Source organism: Mytilus californianus, unplaced genomic scaffold, assembly GCF_021869535.1.
Source record: "Mytilus californianus isolate M0D057914Y unplaced genomic scaffold, xbMytCali1.0.p SCAF_17, whole genome shotgun sequence".
NCBI classification, from domain to species: Eukaryota; Metazoa; Mollusca; class Bivalvia; order Mytilida; family Mytilidae; genus Mytilus; species Mytilus californianus.
Window position 1 is genome coordinate 10,384,423 of NW_026262659.1, and position 14,686 is coordinate 10,399,108.

Sequence of the window (14,686 nt, forward strand, 5' to 3'; positions counted from 1 at the left end):
TGCCTGATTTTTGCACAAAACAATAAACAAAAAACAAATATGATATATAGCAACAATTGACAACCACTGAATAATAGACCCCTGACTTGGGACAGACACTTACAAAATGTGGCATGGTTTAACATGTTTGCTGGCGCCAAATCCTCCTCTAATTAAGGACAGTGGTGTAAGTGTCAGTTCAATATAAATACTATAAAATCAGTTGAAAAGGGTTTTTTTCTGCTCTTGGGTCAGGTTATTTAAGGAATGACTATAATATTTTTTCTGTCTATGAAGAAATAACATCAAAAATGTGGTGCACACTGAATAACCCGCGTAGCAGGTTATTTTGAAGTGTGCACCACATTTTTTATGTAATTTCGAATAGACAGAAAAAATATTACAGTCATTTCTTATAATTTAATTCTAAATTCCATTTTAAACCGGAGTTAACCATGAAAAAACGTTGATGACGTCACAGTCACATGACAAAATTATGTCTATGAGCTGATAAACAAAACAACGTCAGCCAATCAGAAGACGCGTTACATCCAAAATTAAATTATCTTGATACATTCCCATTTTTATTCTCAATTTTATTAACTCATTAGAATGCAACAAAGCAGAAAAACAGCTACCAAAAACACAGACCGGATGTGGCTGGAAATTTATTCTTTCCCTTTAACAAAAAAGACTCAACATACAGATCTATTAGTACTCACAGTTACTGACAGCTAATTCAAAGCAAATATCAACTAATAAAATAAACATTTAGTGAGCACCCAACCCACCCCTAACCTGGGACAGTGGTTTTAATAACAGCACAACATTTGAACAAACTGTAAACATTTGTTGCAATTGGCTTAACTCAAAAGACTGCAACAAGGCACAAAAAACAACTAATATGAAAACCATAGACACAAAGCACTGAAATAAGAGTTCTTACAATTTTAAATATTCAAATGAAATTTTTATCAAAATATACATAAACATGATAAAAAAGCCATTTTATTGCTGTATTTCTCTTCATTTATAATTTTTGAGTTTTGTGTATTTGTAGGTCAGACATCTTGGTTTTCATGATCATCATTCAACAGGTCAATACTGAACAGCAAACTTAAAGTTGATATTTTTTCTACATAGTGTGACTTTTTTATTAATTTGAAATGGAATGTGTTTTTTTTCCTACATAAGAAAGAGGAAATTTCAACATAATTACTATAAACAAAAAGGAGTCATATCATCATGATCATAGATGCTCAAGAACTTAATCATGTAAATGCAACAATGTAATTATCAATTGAAAGAAGGGAGGAATGAAAAAATATATTAGTATTTTGTTGTCCAAATGAACTTGCTTTGTCCACTCATTTAAATCGCTCCATCCAATAAAGATGTACGGTGGAAGATTTTTGAAGAACAGATTGCATAAATGTACGTTTTGTCTTAGAATTGTAGGAATATTGTTGTGGATGAAATAATTTATTTACTTGACTCTTATATAGTGGACTGAATAATTGTTCATAGCAAGCTGAAACAAGAAAACTAAAACTTAACAGGAAAAGTGTTTATTTTATAAATTTACAAATATAAATGTAATATTATGAACACCACAAAGGAATGAGATTCAAATCATTTGCATATTCATGTAAAAAACTATTGCAATGGAACTATAACAAAGAAAACTTTACCTCATGAAAAGAGTAAACTATTAACTGTGCTTTGTCAATTTATTCAGTCAGAATATGAAATATTTTTTTCAGTTCTATTTTTCATAATAAAACAAAGAAGACAAAGATTTCAGATCAATATTTTTTTCTTTTATTAAGACGTCATCATTTTATTTCAGTTAAAGGATTTTATTTTTTGACTTTAAATATTATTATATTTCCAAAATAATAATAATCTTTATTGTCATATATACAAATTAAAAACATGTTTGTGACAAAATGAAAAAAACCAAAATACACTCATATATATATTATAAACTTTTTACTACCAAACAGAATTCATTGTAACATACACATTACTGTATATTTATAATTTGAATTCCATAGGATTTTATTTGGTCCCATGGGATATTAAAAATCCCATGGGATAATTATAGTCCCATGGGATATTAAAAATCCCATGGGATAATTATAGTCCCATGGGATTTTTTTTGTCCCATGGGACAACAAATATCCCATGGGACTACAATTATCCCATGGGACCCAAAAAAATCCCATGGGATTTAACCAAAATCCCATGGGATAATGGTCAATCCCATGGGATTTGCCTTATCCCATGGGATATTGAAAATCCCATGTTTTTCTAAATCAAATTACAAAATATATATAATAATAACAGCAGAAAAGCAATGAAATTATTGAATCCCATGTAATTCCGCACATTTTGGTTATTTACACGACACTGTAGGTCTAAGGAGAGGCGGCGGCGGATTTGCAAATGAGTGTTTTGCAAATTAAAAGTGTCCAGTGTTTTTATACTTAAATAAATTAAGCTATGTTGAAAGACGTGCATAATGTCAAGTCATGAAAATACATATTGTTTAGTCTACTAAGAAAACTTGTAAGATTTCCGTTGCTATTTTTGCTAAATGGTTGCAATTTGGGTACTGTGATGTTATAACTATAGATGTTACATCACAGGCACGTCTCTGAAAAAAAATAATTTTACGGAGATAAGTGACTGTGTGTTAAACGTTGATTTATCGAACGCATTAATAATGCAAGACTGTGAGTAAAGTCAGAGAAAAGAACTGTTGTTTAAGTTAATGGATACATCTAGAGAGAACCAGAAGAGGTTAAAATTAAAATTCCCCTTTACTAAAAATAAATCATATTCAACTAATGGGCGTAACAAGGCGTAGCTAAATGTGGTAAAAGGGGCGTTTTTTCACTTTCTCAGTGGTCAATTCAAACTTCACTCAGTAAAAACTGGTTTAAACCGGTAAACACTATTTTCCCTTTTCTATTAATAGAAAATCACGTTATTTTATGTTTATAAACAGATATTATTTGTTGGGTTCGGCATTCAGTCCTAATCGTTCTAGTGTGAAAGCTCGTTTAACTGAAATTTAATTTTATTGAGGTGAGTTGTATATTTTCTAATTATCAGATCTTTTTTTGTAGATATCCGTTTATATATAACCACTATTGAGTCAGTTTTCGTGAATTCCACTTTTGAAACGGCAATAGAAACTTGATTGTAACTTTGGGATGTATGTTAATCATACCAAAATATAACTCTAGAACGTCACCTTATTGGACAAATTGTAAATGATAACAGAAATATGTATGTATAATATTGTAATGTTTTGTAAGTAAAAATAAATGTATATGATCCGGTCGGGGCCGGGTTCACAAAACATACACCTGAAACAATATACCGGAAACCCAATTGGGTGGACAGATGATATTAAAAACTTTGGGAGCACAAGGTTCACGGTAATTTGCTTAGATAAGTGTACACATATCCTCATACGGAGTTTTGGCTGAATTTGTTAAAATGGCCATTTTGTGATAAATTCCATTTACAAATAAGTTAACATCGAAAAATCACCAACTTCGTGTTTGATTTTTCATAGTGAAAAAGATGGAACTTGAGCTAAGATAACGACCCTATGAATTATTACAATAACCTAAACACCGGCACACATAAACGCCTTATGAATATTTGTAGCACATGAAAGAGAAAAAAGTAAGAGAAAAATATTTATTTGGCATACATGATATGAAGACGATTGCCTTCATTTACTTGAGGTGATGCAGTGCAGAGTGCAGTATCAACATATTTCTGAACCTGAAATAACAGGTCAAATTGTAACAAATCAAACGAATCATAAGATATAGAAGACCCACTATCCAAAACTGAAAGAAATAACATCAGAATTATGACAGTAAACTGTAGAAGCTTTGGCAGTCTGCAAAAAAATTTTAAAAAAATACTACACTTATATAGATACACATGAACCCCATATAATGCATGCAACCAAAACACACTTAGAAAAAAAATCATATAAAATGCAGAAATCGTTGTATACAGATAAAATCGTGTATTTAAAGTATAGGACATAAAGGTGGTGGAGTTTTAATCCTATAGCTGGAAAACACTCGACACTGACTGTGAATTATGCCGGAACTTGAGATCAAGGCAGTAAACATCTTTATACTTGCTGATACTATAGACTACCAGACAAAGTTACAGATTCCATTGATAGCCCCACATCCCTTTAATACTAAAGCAATCTACTAAACTTAGCACTCACTTGTTATTTCAACATGCCATGGAGATATTTAATGGGAAACAGACGAAGTTCCAGGAAAGAAAACCTAACAATTATAGTATGAAAATCAATAAAAATTTCATAGAATCACTTGCGTGGAGAAATTTGTCTATTCCAAACAGCAAAAGAACCAACACGTTAAGATCACATACATATACTTTATACTTACAACTAATCTATCTAACATTGAAAATATATCAGTTCAAGATGAAATAAAAGGGGCAATATGAATGGGGTTAACTAGCACCTTGGTAAAGAGTTGATCTTTAAAAAACAAATGCCATAGAATAATGATGGAATGACTTTCAAGAAATATTATCACATGCAATATCAAAACATATTTCACCCAAGATTCTGACAACCAGGTGGAATGTGCTTTACATGGACCAACAGTGAGATCAAAACAATAATCAGAAAAAAGCAAAGAGTTGACAACAAGGCTAAAAAAATGAAAACAACTCATTATAAGTTTCATGCACCAAAGTGCTTTTCTGGATTTACCTTCATCAGGAACGGTATAAGCCGAATATTTGAAAGCCAAGAATGTATTAAGAACCAAAACAGTCGAAGAGCTATATGACAAAAAAAAAATAGCCAAATCCGTCTAAGGGACTTATCATTTTTTACCTGGGAGGTGGGGCTGGTCATTTTGAAATCAAAAATACAAAATTTCTTGATTCCCCCCATAATATTTCACTATTTTTATTTGATCCTCCCTGTGAAAACATTTTAAAATTGTGCCCCCCCCCCCCCCTCTATTAAACATGCAAAACACATCAATTTATTTCACGAACATATTGAAAATGAAATATTCTCAGTGGATTGAGTCCAAAAACATATTTGAGGGAAAATTGCCTTGAAATAGGGCTCTTCCATGAATATTCGAAGTTGAGCAAGCCAGTGCTTTGAGTAGCTTATTCTGACCTTTTTTCTAATTTCCTATATTGGGCTATTAAAGAAAACTTGATCCTAAGTAACTCTGTAAAAATCTACATTTAAAAGTTAACTTTTCGAAACAGTAACAACACATTATTTACTAAGAGGGGTCTATTATATGTCCCTCTCTTGAACGCTGCTTAAACTTAAGGCCTTATTGAAACCTCCATTGAGTCGCTAAACTTTTATATGGATAGTTCATTTCAGCTTGAACAATTCAATTACTCATTTATTGTCACATTTCATTCATAAATGTGTGATAGTAACCTCAAAATTTAGATTTATTAGCCTAAAAAGTACAAATTTTGAGGGAGTGTGAGGTATAAATAGAGTCAAAGGGATCTTGTAATGAAAACAAAAAGATACATAAGGGTTGTTCATCATCTCAGAATCATCTTTTGTATCAATATTCAACTGTTTGTATGCAATATTTAATCATTTATTGGAGAAGATATTGCTCTACACTATATTCTTTCATGATGTGGCGTGATTTGTATTTTTGGACAAAATTTTGCACAAATCGTTGCATGCAGATTTTGTTTTAATTTATACTTAATTTCTCTCAAACTATTTAGCTGATTATAACAAAACTTGGCAGTAATGCTTGTCAATTTAGTGACGAAGTGAGTGAAATATCACGACTGAATAATTCGGATTATGAAGCACCTATGCATTTTATATGGGACAAAATGACACAAAATGGCAGCTTCCTACATCACCAAAGTCTTGTGATGTCTTAATTAATTGTATATGAATGGTGTTAAAGATGTATTTTCGATTTGACTGTATTATAATGTTCATCTTGATATTTTGTCTCTTGAAGTATATGAACTACTAATCTCCATGTGCAAAAAATATTGATCCCCCCACTTTAAATTTATAAAAAAATTGAACCCCCCTTTTCCACATACAGAAAAAAACTTGATCCCCCTGCATTTTGACCAGCCCCCCCCCCCCCCCCTCCCAGATAAAAAAATAAGTCCCTAAGGTCAACTTTTAAGCTAAACGTACAATTGGATTGTATAACATCACGAACAGAGTCCATATAGAGAATGCGCTACCAGTATATCACCGTACATCACTACAATATTAAAAAAAAACATCAGCATAAGGCTCAGTACTAGACGATTCGTTAACAGCAATCATCATAGCATTTTTTAGAAGGGAGATGACAGATTGTCAGTTAATAACATTGCTCAGTTGCATTGAGGTAGAACACGTTTAAAACGCAAAATGCAACATATTGAGAAATATATAAAATCCTAATAAATTATTAACACGACTTTATAGGTTGAAAAGATCATGCGTATCGCAATAAGTAACAACAATACAAGATATAGCCAAATACCTGGTTTGCTTTACGTCCAGTGGCAAATAGTTCATGCTTGTTCAGGACTGACACAAATTAACAATTAATGCAATATGTAGGGCCTGTAATAGAGGGTCGACCGGGATGAAGGACGGGAAATTTAGAAAACGACTGGAAAATGAGCATACATTGGATCTGGGAATAGTATCAATATATTATGCTTTCTCAAAGGCGTTTCAAGATGTGTCCAACCACAAGAGTGACGGGGGAATAAAAATATGCCCTGGCCAAAGTCTGTTTTGCTTTTCTTTACATATATAAATACGCAGCCACGTCCAGTCAGAATGGAGACGTTAAATCCGATGTTTCGTGTCGACCGAGTATACTATGCTCTCTACACGTTAAGGGCATATAGATAATACGATACAGTTTTGATCCCACGGGGATTTCTTGACAAAAATTTCTTTTCAAGCTATTTTCACAAAGTCAATTCATATAAGGAATTAAAAAAATATACCTTGATTTTATATAAATGACATTTGACTCGATTATGTATAAAGATTATTTGTTCCAATTTTTAGGAAGAAATCACCGATGATTTTTTTTCTTAAATTAGATAAATATACAAATAAAAATTCCGTTATCTTTTTTCTAAATTCATGAAAATTTAATAAAAATTAATGATTTCCAAAGAACCGTTAAACAAATTCAGAGTATATTTGTGTTTAGAAGATATTCCAAATCTTTTACAAAAATTGGCATGTGTTTATCTTTTGAAACACAAGTTATGTATGTCTGTCCAAATGATATAAAAATTGGCATGTGTTTATCTTTTGAAACACAAGTTATCGTATGTCTGTCCAAATGATATAAATGTCCAAGAAACCGAAATATTGAGTAAATGTCTAAAATTCCGACCCCATTTATCTCTAAATGTAGCCCATAAAGGTATATTTTTTATTGCATATTTGAATTGCCCAGGTGAAAAATAGCTTGTTTGGCGAGGTTAAATATGTTTGCCGGCGTCCATCTCTCCCGAAACCTGTGACAGTGGTGTAACAGCACAACATAAGAACAACTATTAAAAATAGTTGAATAATTATAAAAAAGAAGATGTGGTATGATTGCCAATGAGACAACTCTCCACAAGAGACCAAATGACACAGAAATTAACAACTATAGGTCACCGTACGGCCTTCAACAATGAGCAAAGCCCATACCGCACAGTCAGCTATAAAAGTCCCCGAAATGACAGTATAAAACAATTCAAACGAGAAAACTAACGGCCTAATTTATGTACAAAAAATGAACGAAAAACAAATATGTAACACAAAAAAAAAAACGACAACCACTGAATTACAGGCTCCTGACTTGGGACAGGCACATACATACAGAATGTGGCGGGGTTAAACATGTTAGCGGGATCCCAACCCTCCCCCTAACCTGGGACAGTGGTGTAACAGTACAACATAAGAACGAACTATTAAAATCAGTTGAAAGAGGCTTAAGACTGCATGTACTCATCAGATTGAAACAAAAATGTACATAAGTGATATTCGAAATAAAATTAAGCCAAAGTTGCGCCTTTTTGCAGATTTTAGCTATTTATATATCTGGCAATAGATTGTTCTGATGACTGCAATCATGCGGTTACAAAAAGATCTTGACAAATTTGTCAACTGCATGTATGGGCATATAAGTGGCAGATGAAATCAAGGAGTCACCCAATTCACCAACGCATTGACAACATCAATGACATTGTGTCCAAAGCTGATAAATCATTAGGCTTCCTGAGAGAAAAAAATCACAAAATTCCCAGAAGAAATTTAGGTGCGAGCACACCAAGCTTTTGTATGAAATATCAAATGTCGCTTATGCCAGTTGTGCTTGGCATCCCTACCAGTTAAACCACAATATTGATATAGAAATGGTTTAGGTAAGATCTGTCTGTTTCATTAAACATTATTGTAATACGATAGAGAAGCTGGATCAGTTACTGACATACTAAAGGATTTAAAATTACCGTTATTAGAAACCAGACGTAATCATAAAAGGCATTGTTTGTTTCCGTTAGTCCTATACATCATGCATACAAAAGCCATGAAGTTACCGTATTATATGCAACAAGAAAACAGGAAAACAAGGTCATATCACCAACGAAAATGCAGAAATCTTCAAACACTGCAAAAACAGCTTCTTTCCTCGTACCACCAAAGACTGGAACAGCTTATCAACAACACTGTTAGATATATGTGATGTTGATGCATCCAAGAACAACATCACTTCTTATTTAACAGAGTATTCACACAAGAAACAGCATTATTGTCTTTCCCTTTGCAATTCAAAGATGTAGATCTGATACTATAGATTAGGATCATTTAGATGTAGATCTGATACTATAGAAGTTTCGGTGTAGATTAGGATCATTTAGATGTAGATCTGATACTATAGAAGTTTCGGTGTAGATTAGGATCATTTAGATGTAGATCTGATACTATAGAAGTTTCGGTGTAGATTAGGATCATTTAGATGTAGATCTGATACTATAGAAGTTTCGGTGTAGATTAGGATCATTTAGATGTAGAGCTTTTTGGCTATACTATCTTATTATACCATCCGTAAATGAGATGAGATAAAATAATTCGTATTAAAAGTCACGTTTGTAAAATACAGAGAACGCAAGCTCGATCTCAAAAGCCTTTTTCCGACAATAAAAACCTACAGCAGTAAAACAATTCATGCAAAGTTAGTAACAGAAACAAGATGGCAGGCATATTTTGTAAAGATAATATCTAATGATAAAAATCTCAACGCATTAAAAATTTGCTGGTTCATGTATTGATAAAACAATCAAAGGTAAGAACAAATTAGGAATACTAGTAGTTGTGTTCATCTACAACAGGCACATTTGCAGGCATTCCCATTCCAACTTAAATTCAAACTTCTGAAGTTTTCGGACATTTGAGTTCCATAATATAGGTGCAGCATATCGATTTTTTTATAAACAAAAGTAGCTGTATTAATTGATGGAACTATCAATACAATTACATATCTAAAATTATACTTGCTGTTTGATTTTATAGTGACAAGATCATTTAGACTTGAGGAGCTAAGCCGTTTATGATTTTAAGTCTCTAACACTATGCATAATTCCTCGACAATGTATCTGAGAGATGATCGTTGTATATAAATCTCAAAGCCCTCTCCGGATTTTGTTCTATTTTATTTCCATTAGAATCACTACAGAATTGTCATAAATTGGACAAAACTTTAAACATTTGAAAATATAAATGTGTGAAAAATGTTTATAAAACGTGTAAGTTGTGTGATGCCTCTCTACTTAATGTTGGACATAAAAATCAAAATTTAAGTTAAAGTTTATATTTATAAGCATTGTTTGACAAGACAGTCCTTTTTGAAAAGCATATACAAAAATATTAAAAATATTTTCAATAAAGTCTGTAAGCCGATTTTCCAGAGTTCAGTTTCAAATCCTTTCGCTATCATTGGAAGTACGCTTACATGATTGTAGTTCTTTTTATCCAAGGCATTTTAAACAAAGGTTTGACTTGTGTCATTTTTAGTTTTTTTGTAAAAAGATCTTTATTATTAGTAATGTTTATTAGTTCAGTTAATTTATTAGTTATTACTGTGTACTGATGCCCACAAGGACTCCAAATTTAAGATTAAATATGTTTATGTTTTATTTTTATGACAGCAGGAGTAGCCATTTAAAGCATGGTGTGTTATTTTGAAAGTGGTAATGATTGTATGAAAAGTCTCCGCTACAGCCAATACTAATACATGCATTTAATATTGATCCCAGGCCGGTACAGATACTGCCGCAGAACGTATTGTACATATATTTTTTGTACAATTTTTCAGGGTTTGGTTGAGCGAGATTGAACTCATCACGGTAATCGACAGGGCAAGTTATGAGATCTGTATGGGGAAAGTTCGAACTCATGTTTGTCTCGCCTTGACGGAGTCAAAAAGCGAGACTCTGGTATAATGTTTCCGGTGGTGGCGGCGTCAACAATTTGTTATTAGGTCAGTTTAATACGATCCACTTATGATAAATCAATATGCACATCTTATTTCCATGGAGATTGTTTGGTCCTTCCCTCTCATTCATGGTCTATTGTCTTTGAAACATTTTCATAGTTTACATGTTAAAGTTTGTGAATAGGTCAGTTTAAGGGAACCACTTATAATATTTCATTTGTACTTGTTTTAGCCATGGTTGGCATATCTTATATCGCCAAAATTAGAAGTTAGCCCTTTTCCTTTAGTTCTGTTTTATTTGAACATTTAGAATGATTTACTTTCTAAAGTGGACACATTTGCATTTTTCTATCAAATTATACAAAGGTGAGACATTTCTCAGTGTCAACAATTTATTATTGTGGTCGGATAAATTATCGACGGGCGAGTTGAAAGTCGGGGCGAGGAGGTATGGGGCGAGTTTGTTTTGGGGCGTTTTTTTACATTTACCTTTCAAACCTTCACGTGACATAGATCAGCTACGATCAAGAAGAAGAAACAGAGCGCCATTTTTGTGATTGTCTTTATTTTTATCCTATTTTACAAACTTTATAGAAACTTTCAAGACGGTCTTACCCTAGATTATGATCATTTAACATTGCAAATGTACGACTGTTATAAAATGTAAGTCTAAAGTAAATAAAAGAATTACTGATCAATACTGTCGATCCTATAAACATTTACAAAAATTACTTCCAATACTTGTCGAGGACAGTATTTACCTTTAGTTACCAGTTACCATCACGGTTCGCCTGTCACTTTATTCAAGCAACTTATGCGTTGCGTACAAAAAAACTGAACAGACTTGATATATTTTTACTTCATTTGTAAAAACTATTCTGTCTACTAAGACATGTGTTAGATAGGGAAATACCAAGTTTTCTGTAAACTAAACTCCTTCTAGGAAGTTACATGTGGGGACAAGGTTTTGGGTCTGTTTCTCCCTACACGTTCACACCCTGGGCTCATTCACATCCTATTTCTTCTCAAATACAGGTCACATTATTAATGATTTTTAGATGTATATGGCAGATTCCATATAAGAAATTGAAATGTCTGTCAAAATGAATAAATAAATAAAAATAATAAGTACTGTTATTTTAAAGATAATCTGTGAATGTTTTGAGGAATAATGATGTTAGAAGACAGAGCTCCAGATAAGCTGCATATTTGCGTGATCACGCAATAAAAATAATTAAAAACCCAATGCAATTGCCCATTGCAGGGTTCAATAACCCAATTAATTCAAAGGAAAACCCAATTATATGCCAAAAACATGGGTTCTTAACGCTTTTATTCGCTATCGTTTGCGTTATTTACCCTTACTTGATTACAGTCGTCGCGTAAATCTATTTTTATAATATTTATAATTGGAAATGTCCTTTCGTTCTAAAAATAGAGCCCTGCATCAAGTAGCTGTAATGGGTCCCTGTTGGAATTTTCCGTTGCTCAAAAGGTACATGTGTTTATGAAAACATTTCAATCTTCTCGGCGTTTATCCAATTAGCGTGTGACATGCTGTCATATTTTTTCGAATTGCTCGGTCATTATCATAACATACAATGAATTAAAACGAAAGTAAATGTCCGGTAAAAATATTGAATAGAAGCATGTTTTCGGCTTCTTTTTGATAGATGAGGGAAAGTTATGATGATAACAAGACTCAGCTAGTGATTTTAGGAAGCGGCAATTGAACGCACGGGCGTGTTTGCGTACCATAACGAGAACATTGCTAGAGCGATAAACACGGGGTTCCGTCAAAAAAAGAAATCAGTTGGAAAAGTGAAAGGCCAAATCAATTATGACATGATATGTAGTTTGAAAGCATCGGAAACCACAAGTTCTGATAAGGGACAACTTAACCCAGATTTATGTAAATTGAATTAAACGAACACAGTTTATATTTTATTTTTTTCATTTTAGTTGATGAGTGAATACACATATCCGTTTTTTACGTCAATGCAGCTTGACACTTTCTTTGTTTTTGGTCTAATTGTTCTAGATGCTTAAGATAGTTGTCTTATTGGCAAGTGCAGTATAACATTGTCATTTATTTACTTGATGTTGCAGAATTATTTGTAAATTTAAGTTGAATGTGGTCTCCGTCATTATAAACCACCCTATAAACCTCAAGGTTTTGGGGGTATATCTTAAATCTGGAAACTACTTTTTATTTTTATTAAAAAGTAGATCTGGCAAATAGGTGAAAGGACTGGCAAAACTTTCTTACAGCACCTAAATTTCACATATATTACACAAAAATCTAAACACTTAGCCACACCTACCCCAACTATAATTAAACTGTAGGGTGATCATATGGGATCTAGAAAGGCAATTAGTTCCTGTCCAACTAGTGACACCAGCTGCAGTTTACATAAGTTTTGAGAAAATACAAAACTGACAGAACGTTTAAAACGGTACACAAATTAAATGTACAATTGCTCGTCAGTGAATAAACCAAATAAAACAGCTAGCACATATTCTTCAAAGAAAGAAACACATTTAAGATGGAAACACATCTGGGGTTGATATAATGTGATTATAACCAGGGTTTAAGCTAGGATTTTGAGGGCTTTAGTCACTTTTGCGCGGGATGAAAATTAACCTTATTTTGGGTAGCAGCAAGGGACTTAGGATGTATATTACTATCTATACATCTTTGTCAGACTTTGAAGGACTTAGGCATACTAGGCAGTTACTGCATGATTTGACTGATTTGGCACTTTAATACGAAGATTAGGATATAAGATCTAGAAATCTAGTTCACAATTTCACTTCAGTTAGTTTCAGGGTACATTCCTTATCAGCAAAAGTTGGGATCCATTTTTTTAAACCAGGAATCACAGCATAAATGAACTTGTAAGGACTATTTCACTGCATTATTCATACTCATTATCCTTAAAAACGTATTAAAGCGATAATAAGAATTAATTCTATATAGTTGGGTACAAATCCTTTTTGGAACAATTCTAATGACTTTAAATTGTAAATTTATCATCAATAGATCACGTTTACTTTCAATTTCCAAATGAAATGAAAACGGGAAGTGACAAGTGAATAATAAATTCAGAATTAATCCGGATTCATCTACGGATTGGTTCGTGTCTAAAAAAGGCAGGAAATTATCAATTTCTAAATTAAATTTGCTAAATAAGAACTATATTTGTCTCTCTCGTTTAGTTTGATACTTAATTATTTCGTATTTTACATTTGAGTGTCTTTAAATTCATAAGAATACTTTCGCGCATGCGCAGTTCATCGTAAAGGAAGCACCTGTTTGACTCGTGAAAACATTTCTGAATGTTCTATCTTTTTAATCGAAATTGTCGAAAGTTTTTGATTAAAAGTTATATCAAATATGACGAAAATACGTCCATTTGACAAAACTACGACAAGCGAACTGCAAATTGTGATCGTTTGAGAAATATTGAAATTAAAATGTTAACTTATCCTAGGGAAAACTCAAATGACGAAACTACGACAAACTAACTGCAAATTGTGCTCGTTTGATAAATATTGAAATTGAAATGCCGACTGACTGATTTTACTGGGGAAAATTATTATGATGATCAATTATGAGGTTGATAAATAATTAACGGATTAGTGACCCATCCAAATGGCTATAAGCGGATTATCTGTAATCACAACTTGTAACACCATGTTGTAAATGTTAATTAGCTGAGGGTCATAAACTTGTCAGAAACAATAAGACAGGTAGAATTATAGTATTTTCATGCGAAAATATTTTTACTCTTTCCAAATTTAAGTGACGAAATTGATTTGGAATACTTTCGTCATTTTGAAAACCGTTTCGTAAATGACGAAAATGACGAGCGCTAGCAAAATCACTGATTATAACATGCCTAAATATTCAATATTGTGTTGATGAAAAAACCCAATACATTAAAGAGCTTGGTGGTGAAAACCCCAATTTGATATTTGCTTGAGGGGTGAATTGGAATTGATAATGCAATTAAAAAACTTTATCACCCAATTACATAAAAAAATGGTGGGTAAAAACCCCAATTTGTGAATTCTTATCTGGAGCTCTGGAAGAAATTATAAAAATAATTTTTGGATATGATTGTTTCCGTTTAAACATGTTAAAGTAGAAATGATTAAAACTAGTT

General features: G+C 32.5%; 1 protein-coding gene across 11 annotated transcripts in view; it reads left to right on the forward strand.

Moving 5' to 3' along the window:
* Nucleotides 1-3,017: 3,017 nt before the first annotated feature.
* The window catches only part of LOC127726369 (nuclear pore complex protein Nup98-Nup96-like), a 100,358-nt gene continuing 88,689 nt past the window's right edge, over nt 3,018-14,686 (forward strand). For 7 of the 11 annotated variants that reach the window (XM_052233728.1, XM_052233729.1, XM_052233730.1 and 4 more), the window contains exon 1: nt 11,019-11,180. The gene's annotated coding sequence lies outside the window, so the exon portion shown is untranslated. Of the gene's footprint in view, nt 3,073-10,397; nt 10,563-11,017; nt 11,181-14,686 lie in introns of those variants that run through there. The other 4 variants (XM_052233739.1, XM_052233738.1, XM_052233731.1 and 1 more) reach the window with 3 other exon arrangements.